The sequence below is a fragment of the Fukomys damarensis genome, unplaced genomic scaffold, assembly GCF_012274545.1.
Source record: "Fukomys damarensis isolate Sample0158 unplaced genomic scaffold, DMR_v1.0_HiC HiC_scaffold_38, whole genome shotgun sequence".
Taxonomy (NCBI): Eukaryota; Metazoa; Chordata; class Mammalia; order Rodentia; family Bathyergidae; genus Fukomys; species Fukomys damarensis.
In genome coordinates, this window is record NW_022900950.1 from 67,402,328 (window position 1) to 67,417,758 (window position 15,431).

Here is a 15,431-nt window from a genome sequence, read left to right on the forward strand (position 1 = left end):
AAAAAAAAAAAAAAAAAAAAAAAAAAAAATTTTCTCTGTAAGTTGATTATTAAAGTATTTTTATAGTGGTAGATAGCTGCCTAACAGAGGGCAACTTTCACGTCTCATCTCCTATCAGTGACCATTCAAGAGATCTCTAGGTTCAGTTTCATGTGGGAATGTCCCTTTATTCTTCTTGAATAATCAGCCACTCACACGTGGCCATTATTTCAGTGTGAGGACACACTTCTGCCTAGAAGCCACAGTGATCACAGTGTACAGGCATGACCAGGTTTCCTATTTCCTTTGCAATAATCCCTCCTCCAGAGGGTCCTAAAGCTCCAAACACAAAATCAACTTCCTGCTCAGATGCCTGAGCTGATATGCCCCTGATTCTATCTCATTCTCTCAGCCCCATGTTGCCAAGTATAAGCAAGACTTACTATTGGAAAACGGAAGCAGTGAACTGTATGTTGGTTGCCAGAATTTGAGAGGAGAAAAGGACTGATAACATTCTATGTTTATCATACAGTTAGGTTGCTCAGTCTCTTTCTGCTCCTTTTCTTCCATAGTCTCTCCAAGCTCCAGGTCTACGGCCTTGGCATTGGTAAGAGAAAATGGAATTTCAAAGCCAAAGGAAGCTCCATTTCCATTTCCTTTAAAAAGTCTCAAAAAGTCCAGAAGGAGACAGTGGCATCTTAAACCTTTCCTGTCAAACAGTCAATGCAAGTCCATAGAGGACTACGCCATAGATAAGCAGCACCCAAGAGAAGGCAGATTGTTGCCTTCCATATCTGAGAAAGCTAGCCTCTGTTTCCTGGCTCTGATCAGGCAATGGGGAGTCTGTAAGATTACAGAACCACCAGTACCCTCAGAGACAAGGCACCCAGAGGGCCATTGTATGAAAGGGAAACACGCTGACAGAAAATACTGGGATCTGAGCTGCTAACAACATGAATATTGAACCTCTTTTTAAAATCATGTACAATTAGCATAATTGCCTACTTTTCTGGAGCAGTGTATTATCTCCAGGGTCAGCCATATGCACATGTTGGTGGAATGCTTTCTCTTTTCTTCGTCTTCCTCCGTAAATAGTTCTCTTTCTGTTTGAACATAGGTATATATGCACATCGGAAGTTTTACTCTCAAAGGTCCTTTTGGAACCAACAAAATTATCTGAATTTGAGGTTTGTATTGGTGCTAGATGTCGACAGTATCGCAGAAAGCCTTGGATAGACCATCTGATTTTATATTTTCTTTATTAACATCTACTTATATCCACCTTCACATAAAAAGACCTTCTAACTCATCATTCAAACCAAGACACTTTGGAATGTGAAAGGGGACACTAACCAAAAAAAGTCACCAGAAAACTACCATAGACAGAAAGGTCCAGGAAAATCAGGATTTACAGTAACCTTAATTCTACATCGCAAGAGTAACTGGATGGGCAGAGAGAGCTGACAGTAACACTGGCTTCAAAGTGTCTTTTAAAAAATGTTTTGGCTATTGTTTAAAGGCTTATATCTCCTTACACAGAATCATAAACCATAAATAGGACTTGCTTTGTAAAAAAAAAAGTCTGATACCAGGTGTAGGACAGCTAACGAAGTATATAAGGTGTAGAGAGGGTCTAAAGGCAGGAAATATGCAGACTCTATATAAAATTGGAAATTGGGCAAGTAAGAATTTTAAGCCAACTGAGAAGATGGTTAACAGGACCAGTACTGTTCATCTGTACATATCATATAGGTCTTAAAACACTAGCGTATGCGGCATACAGGCCCGAGTGTGTGCTTTTTTCCTGGGTAGCACACCAAGGCATGTTTTCTTAGGAGATGGTTTTCTCTGCAATGTCTGTAAATGGATCAAATATTATTGAAACAATTATAGAAGGATGGCTCTTTAGAATTGTATGAAACATTTCAAGGATACACACCAAACCACAGAAGAGCTGCACATGGATCTTTTGATTGGGGAGAGCATAGGTGACAAGTTAAAAATCTCAGTGGCCCATGTGCAGTGTGTTTCGTCTGGGTGAACACATCTTCAGGTCCAATATTGTTTTAGTACAGGGAATTTCCAAACTCAAAATATAAAATTCTTCTTTCCTTTTGCCTTCACCACTACCCATCCCTGTTGCTTCCCCTTCCCCTGAACAAAAACCACTCGCATCGCAAGAGTCAAGCCCAGAGGCACAGTTTAGCCTGTTGATCAGCTAGAAGGTCAGATCGTGTCTTATTTCCCCCTGCATCTCTTATACATGCAGAATATGGGCCCTTCTCATGTGTTTGCTGTAATCCTTCTCTACTGGAAATTCCTGGGGACCAGTGTTAGACAAGTAGTTAATATAGTTTTCCTTTTAGCTACTTAAGTCACTGAGTCTTCAGTCCCAAGAGCTCACAGCCTCCTATTTTAGAAAAACCTAAGTTTCTGTTCACACAGAACACGTCAAGTATGTCTGCTTTTGCTCTCTGTAATACCTGTTTCTTATTTTGCCCTTTTTCTGTGATTCGGATAATTGTCTCTACTACTAAGTATGAGTCCGTCTGAAAAAGCGATCCAGAAGCAGTATGATTTGGTGGTGTTTACGTGTGCGGCAGGAAGAGCACTACCAGGAAAGGGGGAGAGGGGCCGTGGGGATGCTGAGCTGCAAGGAAAACAGACAGACGAGAAAGACACAGCAGCTCGTCCTAGAGGACAAAAGCTGGGGGCATTTCTTGTTTCAGTTTTTTGTTTCTCTCAGTTGTTTATAATCTGAGCCACAAATAGTTGCCGGAGAATACATTTGGTATAATTTCTTAACATGAAGCACGTGTCTCCTCTGACCACAGAACCCTCTGTGTTGAATTTCCTCCAATAATTGACTGGCCTTTCTTGTCTTAGAGGAAAAGCAGATCTTATTTCTCACCTATTTCCGAGCTGAAGCTTAGACAAAACTTCTTTTGAGTTCATATATGGAAGCAGTGCATTTTTCTCAAATAAGAAATTTCTAATTGGTCATTTTATTGTAATATTATTTTGCTTATGAACTTGGGATTTATAAAACAAACAAGTCAGTACCAAAATAATTTATGGGGAGTTTTTTGTTTTGTTTTGTTTTTTGGGTTTTTTTTAGTACAAACAAGCAAATTTAAGAAAATTTAAATCGCTGAACATGACAATGCCCAAAACAACCACTGCCAGAATTGCTGAATTTTTTTCAGTCACTAAGAGGGCTACTTCTGAGGGGTGGATTCTGCCTGTTTGACCACTGCTGCATGCGGAGCTGAATATACCTCACACACCAATGCCCCTGGGTCTATACAACAGAACAAGTTTTAATGGCTGAAATATCTGACCAAAAGTATCTGCCACATACAGCTCCAGCCCCTCTCTCTCTCTCTCTCTCTCTCTCTCTCTCTCTCTCTCTCTCTCTCTCTCTGTGAGCACACAGACAGCCAGCCATCATGAATATTTAAAATTCAATCATTAGGTGCAGCAGCCGCAGTGGCAGCATATTTGTTGCAACTGATCAGCCACTAATGGTTTAAAAACTTAGAAATTGGGGGCTTCTTTTCTCAATTGCAGAGGATTATTCCACGCCACTGACGCAACTTGTCAGAGTGGAACAGTGTATTAAAAGAGATGGGATTGCACACCCCAGGGTCGCTTACAATATATAATTTACTAAGCACACATGCTTAAGAGAAAAATAGATCAAACAGATGAGATTGGAGAGCCCTGTAATACTCCCTGCCCAGATCAAATCTACCACCAAATAAACAAACACAATATCCGCAATTCTATTTCTTCCCATGTCCCTTGTGGACAGCTCTCTGGTTACGAGGGTCCTGTGCTTTGTGACCTTAGCTCACCACTCAGCCCTTCATTCCTCCAGATTAACTTTGCTTTTCAAGGGAGCCCTTGGTCACAGTAAAGCAGCACCTTCCTCTCTTGTCACAATCGTCAGGTGAAGGATGTTTTCTTCCATTTCTGAGTGTGGTGATAAGCAACAGGGCACGGGTAGAAAGTATTTTTTGAAGATTCTCCCTCCTGTGTTTAATTGTTCCTGCTCACCACTGCAATCAGCTTCCCAGCGCGGCCACTGTACTCTGCCTCGTAATCAGTTCCCAGCTCTCTAAGTCATATTGAAAAGACTTTCTGCAGAGGCCCAGAATCGGCATCCCCCATGACCTGAGTTGTCACAAGTCCTGCAGAGTGTCAGGTATGCATAGAAATGCCTATAAAATAAGCACTTTTCTTTCTGTCTTCCTTCCTTTTCCCCGCTTCCTAGTATGAAGATTAAACCCAGGGCCTTGACCCCAAACTACTTTCCCAGCCCCCACCACCCCGACAAATTCACATGAGGTCGCCAAGTTTCCAAGCTGCTCAGCCTTCTCGTGCGCTGAGGTTACAGGCCTGCACCACCAAGCCTGGCTAGCACTGTGCTTTCCTATGGCTCTTCAGGACGTTGAAAAACATTTTTATGATTTGCTCAATAGATTGAATCAGGGAGTGAACTTGTTCTCAACACTCTGCCCGCTGCACCCAACTTTCACACTTGCCTGGACTAACAGTAGGATGTACTGTCCCCGAAGAAAAAGACAAAAACAATGTGCGCGTGTTCTGTAATCTGAATAATGGGGGAAGGAAGAAGCGGGGGAGAGAGGGAGAGAAGAAAGATTGTCAAGTGGTGCAGGGGGCGCCATTTGCGAGTCAGGTAGACCCAGTTCCATCATCCTGTCTTGGTCTGGCCTTTTCATAGATTCTCAAAATCCTAAGAGTGAATCTGAAAATCTGACTGAATGATGTGAGAAAAAGCAAACCCATCCAGTGTCATTATACTGTCTGTGCTCCCCTCCCCATCCTACCCCTCTGCTTACCAGAGAGCTGACTGTGACATGACTGGTGGCCTCACAGCGCAAAATCACACCATTTCCCTCCACAACGTCAAAATGACTCACCTTGATTTTCTCAAATACAGGATATCCTGATAAAGCTCTACAGTAGATATGTTTGAATATAGAGAAGGCCAGAAGCAACAGTGTTTATGCAGAGCTATGTTTTAAAGCCTTTTTCTTTAAAAAAAAAAAAAAAGCCCATCTGCCACCAGAAGTCATATAAACTGATGACTAGTTTTAAACACATCTTTAAATGTGAAATAATATTTAAACTGTTCCTAGTAGATCATTTCTTTCTTAAACTCTTTCCCTTACACATAAAAATGCATAGTTTGGCGACAGAGCATGACTAGTAAACTAAAAATAAGTTGCAGTGCTAGCTTGTTAGAATCCATGGTGTACTCGATAAGGCTTCCGGCAAACTGCAGGAAGGGAAATTAAGGCACAAAATGATCAATCCAGTTGGCATAAACAGGCATCCGCAGATCGGAGGAGAAAGCATTTCGGCTCCTAATTTTTTTGTCACTGTCAAGCTGTCATAAATAACTGCAAGGAAGTGTGCTAGGAGCATTTCAAACTCTGTGAGTTCTCTGTTGATATAGATGTTGGAATTTCCTCCCACTCTTAAAAATATATTCTAGACTAAGGGGTTAAAGATTAGCATTACCCTGATAAACCTTACTCGGACTCAAGATTTACTTAACCAACTGTAATTTTACTACTGCACAGATTCAATCTGTTGAGCAAATAAAAAATCATTTTGAAAATGACCTACCTATGTATTCATTCAGTTTGTATTTCAAAATTATCATAATATTGGGCATACAGAGACAGCAGTGCCAAGAGCACGATCATATGTACCACTCTCCGTAGATGTATAAATGGGACCACAAGAGGGAAAATAAGAAATCGTATCCTATGAAATGCTTTAGTTCAGATAAGGTAAGAATCTGTTTCAAATCCAAAAACACTGCGATGAGTAAAATGTTACTCAAAGTAGCTTCCTGCTTTGCCTTGGTCTCCAGCCAGTCTAACTCCTGCAGTCACTCACTATGTGAGATCTCCGTACAGCCGTGAAAAGAATACAGGCAGGATTGGTGCTTTCTGACATCTGTTCAGAAACAAACCCAGCCAGCAAAATGGGATTTCTTTGCATTTATTTAATTTCTCTGACTTCAGTCCCTACCTGGCTATCTCTGCCAGTTTGGCCTGTTGCACACACCCTCAACTTGAATGAAAATTCTTCTATCTTCGTTCTTAGTTCATACAGACTTTCCCATCTCTGTGCGGTGTGCTTTCTCTGTACACACCTAATACAGCGATGTGTCTGATCCTACCCCCCTCACCCGCCGCCATCCTCAATGCCCCCTTCCCGTCTCTTCCTCCTTTGGCATGTGCTTTCTGTTGGACGATGTGCCATTTCCAAGTCCCCACACACAGACCCTATAATTGATTTCTACCCTCGAGCTTCGATTCTGCCTAAGTAATTTGCAGAGCCATTGGGCTTGAGTGACTATTTGACTGCAGAGTTCACGGCCTGTTATCTTTTTCAAAAAAAGAAGTCCTCTCCACTAGGAAAACCATACTAGTGATAAAAGAAAAACAGGGCGAAGAGTGGGAGCTGGAGTCTGAGCCAGTCAGTGGCAGGCTTGTGCTCAATCCTTTGGTCTCAGAACAACGGCTCTGCCTCTGCACTCCCCAAGCCCCCAGTCTCTCTGCTGTCTTGTCTTCTGGTCCAACTTTGTTCCACTATGGATGCACGGCACACCTGGGCTGTTTGCCTACCATTCCTCTCTCTTGTCCACACTGTCCACACCAGCCCCTCCACAGCACATGGAGAAGAGCGACGTGGCTGTAATGGTGAGGAGGGTTCCATCTATAACCGAGAAAGACACCGGCCAAGTAGACAATTAAGAGCAGTACACGCTGCTCTCACAGCCTCGTCGTCACAACTGATTTGCATTGGCAGTGGTTCTGAAATGTGTAGAAAAAAAACTACCAGGTCTTAAGGAATTGAAGAATTCATTAATGGTCCACTCTTTGCAAAGAAGTATGGCAGCTTGCTATTGTCGACCCCCATGTCATCCCTGTGCCTAATGAGCAAGATAAAGACACCAGAATGCTACCCACATCTAAACAGTGGCATCTAATTGGTTCTAACCTTCGTTCAACGGTGTGACCAGAAGGATGTTTCAATTACCACCACCATATGGACTGCTGAGTGTTTGATTAGGAGGGCTGCTCCTTCTTCCGTCTTTAGCAGCTACTCATTAGTCCATAAGATACTGCCTCTGGTGATTAACCGGGGCCCTGGTGGATCCAGAGAGACTGCAGAGATACTTACAGGTGCTTAGCTTGCAGCCAGGGTGTGGTGAAGGGTTTCAAACATGCTAGATTCTTCATAAACAGGTCCTCCTAGAGCCAGCGATACAGCAGCTGCAGACTTCCATTCTAACCTCACTGCACATATTAGTTGTGAATTTGATAAATGCCATCCTGAAGAGCAATTGATTTATTAATTAGCTGATTCAGAATGTTCTTAGGACTCATTTGGGATATGGAATCATTATAATTTAAAAATGTCAGCGCAGTGCAAGAGAAGATGAAATGGCACCTCCCCAGGGCCCTGTGGGCAGAGCCTTTTCCTTTGTTGGGTGGGGTTTTTCTTCGTGGCTGTGACACCATGCACAGGAGCTCACTTCGTCGGGCCCAAAGAGAGCTATCTCAGGAAGGGAAAGGGCTCATGTCTTGAAACGGAAGCTGGGCTACAGATTAGGATGGTACCATACCAAGCAGGTCAGTAATGGCCGGGCTGCTAACCTGGAAACAGCAGCTGTTTCATGACAGGGCTCCAAAACACTCAGGTATTGTCATGCTGCGTGACCCCAGTACATAGCTATAAACTTCTTTCCGACAAAAGATTTGGTGGACTGAGAAGATGAACACAGGAACAAGATTAAATTATGACGCATTTCAGCTAATCAGATTTTTGGTTTTAGTCTTGCAGTGTCCTTAAATGTGGATCATGAAGACCTGACAGTTCTACAAAATGCCATTTTAGTTCATTTTTCCAACATCGTCCTTCCCGGTACTGAGGTTGAGCAGTGAACCAAAACCTGTGTTAGCAAGTTACCATCCGGCGTGTGTCTGAAATGTGAGCGCACAGACAGAGCAGGCACATTTTAGTCCCCTACTCGCCCCTGGGCAAAAGCTCCATGGCATGTCCTTCTCGCGGCGCGCTGAGCTCGACAGCAGACGGAGGAGTTGGGCTGGGAAGCAAGGTGGTTGGCAAAGCACTATTATGGAATCAGTGCACAGACCTGGGGAGGAACGGGTGCCGTTAGTTATGGGTGCAGTCTGACCTCGTGGAGGGCAAAGAGGTTGATAGAAGCATAAACGGCCAGTAAACAGAGTCACGCTTGTTTGCTGCATTAAAACTTCCCTGATGGACCCCAGACTTCCTGAAAGCTTCCGACAAGGCCCAGCAGCTTGAGAAAAGTACTCCAATCTCTCCAAAAACAGAACACCCAGCTTCTTGCAGGGTCGGTGCTCACAGTGACCCTGAGAAGCTCTGAATGGAATGAGCAAGGACTGTAAAGTCGCAGCGTCAAGGTGTGAGTCCAGCCTCTGTAGGGTGGCTCTGGGCAAGTTCAGACATCTTAAAACTCAGTTTCCTCGGCCTTAGTACAGTGTGCGTGTGTGCGCGTGTGCATGCAGCGATGCCTACCTCAAATGATGGGATGGAAATGTCAACACGTTTATCTGCTAAAAAGTTCTTTTATTATAACACAGGTATTTCTCATCAAAAAAGCAACCCTTCCTTTCTTTTAAATTCCCCTTTCTGGTTTGACGTCCTTCGGACCTCTCAACTTTCTTCAAAGGAGAACTTCGACCCAGCTTCCGGTCCTGGTGCACAGGCAGGCGGGGCGGTACCCGGTGTGAACTCAAAATACATCATCTGCTGCCACTGCTGGAAGCCCGCGCCCTCCCTGGGGATGCTTTGTGTGCAGGTACTGCCCCCAGCCTGCGGCGAACCTTAGACCTTTTATTGATCTTGTGTGCATGTGTCGGCACTCTGATACCAGGAAGAATGAAGGTTGCTGGCCATGGTCTTGGTCCTGGACAAACAAATGTGTTTGTCAGAGCCCTTTCCTGACATGGGTCGTCTCTAGCCCAGGTGGCCGCTGTGGAAGGTAATTAGTTCTCTTTATTGGAGGGAACATCAGGACACTTGGTGCTGCTTCCCAGCCGACACATGCAGAAAGATTTCGTGAATGCAGCTGTTACCGGCCCTTTCATCATGCTAATGGGCAGCCTGGAAGAAATTTAACTTCCTATCACTGCCACCAAGCAACACCTGTCAAACAAAGCATTGTTTCTTCTCACTGTTGATAAGTGTGACTTGTGGAGGCCAGCGATAGGATGCTCATTTTTATCTGCTAAGTGCACAGTGCTTGTAAAAAACCAGCAGTGGCCTTGTTACCACTTGACATGACACTGGGTTTAGCTGTTTACATTGACACGCGGCTGCACCCTTTTAGAGCTGCAGCCGGGGGTCACATTCATTAGAGAGTGGCAGCCACCGGAGAGAGGCAGCATCTGTGGATTCTCTCTGCTCCCCTGGTGGAAGCAGGAAGCTAGGAGCTTGCATCTGGAAACAGTGGCTTTTCATTCTTTCCTTTGTTGTGATTATTTGAGAACCCCTGTTTATTCTTTGACCTTCCACGGAGACGATGAGAAAGGAAGAGAGATCTGGCCGCAGCATTCGCTCCAGTGATGAAGAAGAAGGTTGGGGCCTGCTGCTTCTTGCTTTTTTCTTTGATGACATGTGGCTCTTTGTTGTCCAGAGGGAGTTGAAAGCATGTGTGTTTCTTCCTAGAGCAGCAAGGCTGAAAAGCGGAAGTAAACTGAGTGGAACTTTATAATTAGTCCTTTATGTCCTTCTTTCTCCTATTTCATGAGCTTTGCCTGGACAAATTCGGTGTCATGCTTGAAGCCACAGTGTTTGTTCCCAGTGTCGTTTTCCCTTTGGACGCTTAGGCAATGGGGTTGACAGTGCAGAGTCTTCAGTTCATCTTGCAGCTGCTGGAACCAGTTGCTGCTAGCTGGGGACAGCGATAGTGTCATCACTTTGAAAGCTGAAGCCCAGGCCTTCACTTGCCACCCATGATTCTGTGTCCATGAGCAGAAGAGGCATGTGACCCAGGAGAAGCTGCTTCTGCAGCACGACCAGGATGCCATAGCCATAAGTCCTGCAGCCTCTGGCACTGCCACATGTCACCATCAGATTTCATTCCCTGCCAAGGCCTCCCGGGCCTCCTGCTTTGACAGGCTACAGAAGCCCCTTCCCACCTCCGCTTCCCGTGAGGACGTCAATATCAGGAATTTGTGCCCTGGCTAGAGCAGCACACCCACTTGAAGAAGCAACCATCACTCTTCCCCTGCCCTCAGGGACTCGGTCACTTCATTGGCCAAGATTATCCCTGCCAGGCCTTTTCTAGCTGCTGCTGGTGATATTGTACAGTGTGTTCTATCTGAATTTTTTTTTTTTACAGTACTGGGATGGAACCCAGGGCCTTCACATTGAGCTACATACCCAGCCCACCCTCCTTTTTAAATTTTGAGACAAGGTCTTGCTAAGTCACTAAGATGCCCAGGCTGAACTCAAACTTGTGATCCTTCTGCCTCAGCCTCCCAGAGTGCTGAGATTACAAGTGCACACCACCATGCCCAACTGTCTAAATGATTCCTGCCAGGTCATGCCAGGAGGTCCTTGAGCATTGTCTGAGAGCCCGTCCTATGAAATCGCAGTGCCACTGAGTCACAAAGCTCTGATGGGTTTGTCAGCATCTTTCGTGGCTTCCTCAACTGAAGCACAATGATGTCTCATTCATGCATGCCATGTAGTTCTCCTGGCCTGCCACTCACTGTTGCCATGCTGCAGCTCCCACCCCACATGTGAACTGGGATTCTGCCTGCATCTTTTTGCCCTGTGTCCAGTGTGTGGCCATCTGGGAGGACCTGCAGTCCAGGCGCTGGGATACCATTCAGTGTCATCTCTGCTGGCCTGTGTGTCACTGCAGACCCCTCCAGATCTTCTGCAGATCCTGGTCTCCTGCCGAGAACTTCCGCTTGCAGAAGAGAAGGGTATCGGTGGTGAAGTAAGGACTCAGACAGAGACGCTGTTCTCTCTTTGGTAGGCTTTTGACAGCTTTCCATCCACCTGGACTCATGGAGACTCGGTCACCTGCTCTTCTGAGGGTGTGTTTCTGGGTCAGAAAGGCAGGGACATAGATTCTGGGGGTCCATCCCCACTGCCCAGCACCGATGGCAGCATCGTCCACCAGCAGCTGCCTTCCCCAGCTCCTCCCACAGCTCCCCTTCCTGTCCACCGTCTCCTTGTCTCTCTGCAGGTCATTTATAATCAGCAGCCATGGCGTACGGGCCTCATTAGTGATACAGCCATTCCTTCAGTGCTTCAGAAATAATCGTTTAGAAAAAAATGCACGGTTCCCTTCCCTTGAGAGCCCATGAGTGATGAATTTATCTCAGTTTGGCTGGCTTGGCTGTCTTGCTCAGCCTTATTTCCATATTTATTTCAACAAACAATGTAGGGTGGGAACAGAAAAACACCTGCCGGGTGTGTGCACACACTGCCTATCCGCGTCCAAGCTGCACTCCTTGTCAGGGAGGTGTAAAGGAAATGCACCGGAAGACCCTCCCTTATCGAAAGGGAACGGAAATTAACAACTGGTCTGAGGGACAAGGGTGGGGAGGTGCTGTGGGGCAGAAGGTAAGCTAATCTATGGCTGTTGGATTCGACAAGTGTGGGTAGTGTGCCGAGGATTCACAGCTCCCTGTTCTGCGGAAGAAGGTGTCTCAAGAGGACTTGAGCCCCTGACCCCTTTGCTCTTAGAGGATCTGATTTATGTGACAGTAGACAGCAGTGAACTTTCTCGGCCTACAGAGAATCTAGTACCTGTGTCTGGTGCTCTTCGACTCATACCGTTCCCAGTGGGGAGCAGGGAGGGGCAGGGGCGCCGATCACAGGCCAGGCTGACAAGGAAGGATGCCAGCGGGTTCTGGATGGCAGAGGGCATCCACACATCAGACTTGCAGGTGTGTGAGCCACCTGGCTTCCGGAAAGTTATGCCATTATGACTTTTCAGCTACACCCAGCACTCAGCTCAGTGCCCCTGAATTTTTTTAGGGTAAATGTTTTCAAATGACTTTACCCAAAGGTCAGAAGAGAAAGCTTGAGAAATCTGTTCAGTACCGCATCGCGGTCACTGTGCCAAGGGGCCAGGCAGGTTTACATAAGCCAAGGAAGAGAGCAGCACACCACGCTTTGGCTCTGTGGGGAGGCTCCGAAAGTGACAGTGAGGTGTTTAGTAGTAATTATAAGAGCGATAATAACGATGATGGTGATAATGATGCATTTTCTGTCCGAGGTTGAAAGGAACTAGAATGTGCGGAGCAGTGTCTTGCCCTGAACATACATAGCACTACTTTTCCTAAAGCAAATTTAGACAGTAGGTCCACGTACAAGAGAAAGAATGGAAAAGTGAAACGAGTAGAAGAATGGATGAAAGCTTTTTCATTCCAGAATTTCGAGAATTTCCATTTCTCAGAAAGACGTTTTACTATTCTTAGGATTCATTTTTTTCCACAAAGGGGTGGAAAAACTAAAGATGAACTGAGCAACAGCTGAGGGTTCCTGTCCTCCTCCAAGTAAGGCTCGACAAGATCACAAGATAGGTGGGAATACTTCAGGAGAAAAGAAATATCCATAAAGTGGGGAAGCACTACTGAAATGCAGGTTTTTAAGACATAAACCAAAAAAGAAAGTTAATATTTTTTTTTTATAAAAAGAAAGCTAAAAATTGAATGTCTGGCCGGAAAGGAACAGTAGATTCACATGCATGCTAACGTCACTATTAAGAGTAGAAGCCAGGCATGGTGGCGCATGCCTGTAATCCCAGCACTTGGGAGGCTGAGGCAGGAGGATCGTTGTGAGTTTGAGAGCAGCCTGGGCTACATAGTGAGTTCCAGTTCAGTCTCAACTACATAAGAAGACCCTGTCTCAAAAAACAAAGCAAAAAAAAAAAAACAACAACAACAAAACAAAAAACAAAAAGAGTAGAGAGAGGGCCGGGATTTGGCTCAGTGGTTCCACTAACTGCCTCAAAAGCACAAGGGCCAGAGTTCAATCCCTGGTACCAAAAAAAAAAGAAAAAAAAAGAGTAGGGAGGGAGACTTGTTAAATGGCATGTACATGGCAGCCTCCCACTACCTTGTGTTACCCTAGTATTCATGATCTCAGAAAATGGATCCCAAACCCTCTCTTTGCTGCTCCAGACCTGCTTTTCCTTGCAGGACAATCTAACATGGTCAGATCTCTCAAGAGCTTCTCTTCCATTCTTTTCATCTATGGCACTCTACAATACCCTTTATTTATTCAGCCAAACTGGTTTTTAATTAGCCTTATAATTAATAGCATTATAAAATAAATGTGATATAGGGGAAAATGCCTTCCCTCGCCCCATCTGAGAGCTGAGCTGTGCTCGCCATAGTGGTGGTGTTGGGTTGTGTTGGACTTGGTCACTGCAGCAGATGAAAGCCTGTTATCACCTCATACCTTCTTAGAGAAATCACCACGTAGTCGTAACAACAATATTGTTTGGTAAGTGGGTGCAGCGATGGAGTCCATCAAGAATAATTTTGGCTCGTGCTCGCCGGCATTTCTGGGCCTTCGGAGGAAGACACAGGTGCTAGGAAGCTGAGAAGGGCCCCTTTCCATATCCTCAAAGTCGAGCCCCAGCATGCTGCTAAAACTCCAGGGGCTCGCATGCAGGCACGGTGGTATTCCATTTTTAATTGGTAATCTGACCACCCCTAAATGTGTCTTTAAAACAGCAGAAGTTGGTAAGTGAATAAAGATAATCAGCTTGGTTGTTTTGAACTGGAAACAGTTCTCCTAACAACCCTCCGAGGGTTTCCTATCCCCAGTTACCTCTTGCTCCCGTAACCCTAATCTGAGCCTGTGGTTTGTATTGCGTGGCTGTGTCTCTTCCAGCTGCCCCTTCTGGCTTTCTCCACTAGGGATGAGTTGGCAGAGAGCGAAGCAGATTGGTTGGGGAGGCTGTCTGGTCTCTAGGGCCCCTTTGGGCCCCTGCTCGGATTTGTCTGTTTGTGTATCTGTTATTTCTGCACTTTACAGCACGGTTTATCTGTAGAAACTACCAGAGGAGTGAAAGATGGGGTGGTGAGTCCCCAGCCTCTCACCCCAGGAGAGCCCCAAGGCCCGCCGAGACCCCGACCTTCCTGGCATCCCTGGCAAGTTTCTGTGTAATCTGCTTTCCCCTGCAGAGCCCACTTAATGCCCTCGCCTGCATGCGCCCCCCAGGCCCTGTCCCAAGGCCCCTTTACCCCTTCATGGGTGAGCATTAAAATGTGTTCCTGAAGATCAGCTCTCTGAACTAGAAATTACTCCCTTTTTCATCCTATTGGACCTTTTCCTCATAATCTTTGCATTTAGACTTGCTGCTTTTTTGCACCACAGTCATTATCTTAAGTGAAATAATATAGGTAGGAAGTTAAGGGCCGCTTTGGAAAAGTTGTATTCCCCTTTGAAGGAGAGGCAGCAGTACATGATGAGGAAAGCTCTCAAGCCAGAGGTGGGCGGGATGGGTTCAAGCCAAGAAGCTCAGACTCCAGTTCCTCGTTTGTCTCGGCAACCACAGGTCACTGAGTAAAACTGGTAAATTGGAGAGATCATGTTAGAGGCTCCCTAGGCACCTGTCACCCTTAAAACTATTTTCCCGGTCTGTGTAATCTTCTCAGAACTGTCTGTAGGTTGCTACCCACTGCGGAATGGACTTTGAAACACAGCAGCAGACTAGTCATACTTCTCTGGTTCACAGAAAAACACGGGTTCGGGGTCTGAAAGACCCAAAATACAATCAGACTCAGGAAACCTCGAGTAATAAATGAAAGCTGGACTCAGGTGTCTTGAGTCCATTCCTGGCATTCACTGAAGACTGGGTACGGGCAGCATTATAACAGGTGCACTGTGGTCTAAGCTGAGAACTCAGTCATTGCCAACACAGGACAGAAAGAGGAAGGTGTGCACAACTCAGGGCGCTTTACACACTGGGCACACAGGGCCGTCTCTGCTTCAGCTTATTAACCTAGCGAAAATTTGACTCGATAGAAATTTGCACTCGTTTTAGTTGAACCCGAATGACCATGCAAGAACATTCATCTGAAGTAAGGAGTGTCCCTGGTTGTGTTCCCCACTCTACGAGTCCAGAGTCATTGCTTCCTCGGCCATCAGGATACGTATTGGAAGAAAGTGTGTTAAAACCCAAGAGCTGAAGCCTGAGGCACGAGGGTCACCAAGTTCAAGGCCAACCAGGGAAAGTTATCGAGACTCTCTCAAAATTAAAAACATAGAGAGAGGGGCCGGGGATTTGGCTCAGTGGTTCTGCAGCCTGCCTTGCAAGCGCAATGGCCTGAGTTCAATCCCCAGTACGACAAAAACAAAACAATAAAAAATTTTAAAAATTA

General features: G+C 45.6%; 1 protein-coding gene and 1 long non-coding RNA gene across 2 annotated transcripts in view; one reads left to right on the forward strand and one right to left on the reverse strand.

The window, feature by feature from the left end:
* Maml3 (mastermind like transcriptional coactivator 3) overlaps positions 1 to 15,431 on the forward strand; it is a 398,475-nt gene that overhangs the window by 270,500 nt on the left and 112,544 nt on the right. The window lies entirely within an intron of this gene.
* LOC104853069 overlaps positions 1 to 15,431 on the reverse strand; it is a 19,528-nt gene that overhangs the window by 1,965 nt on the left and 2,132 nt on the right. The gene's annotated exons all lie outside the window — the stretch shown is intronic.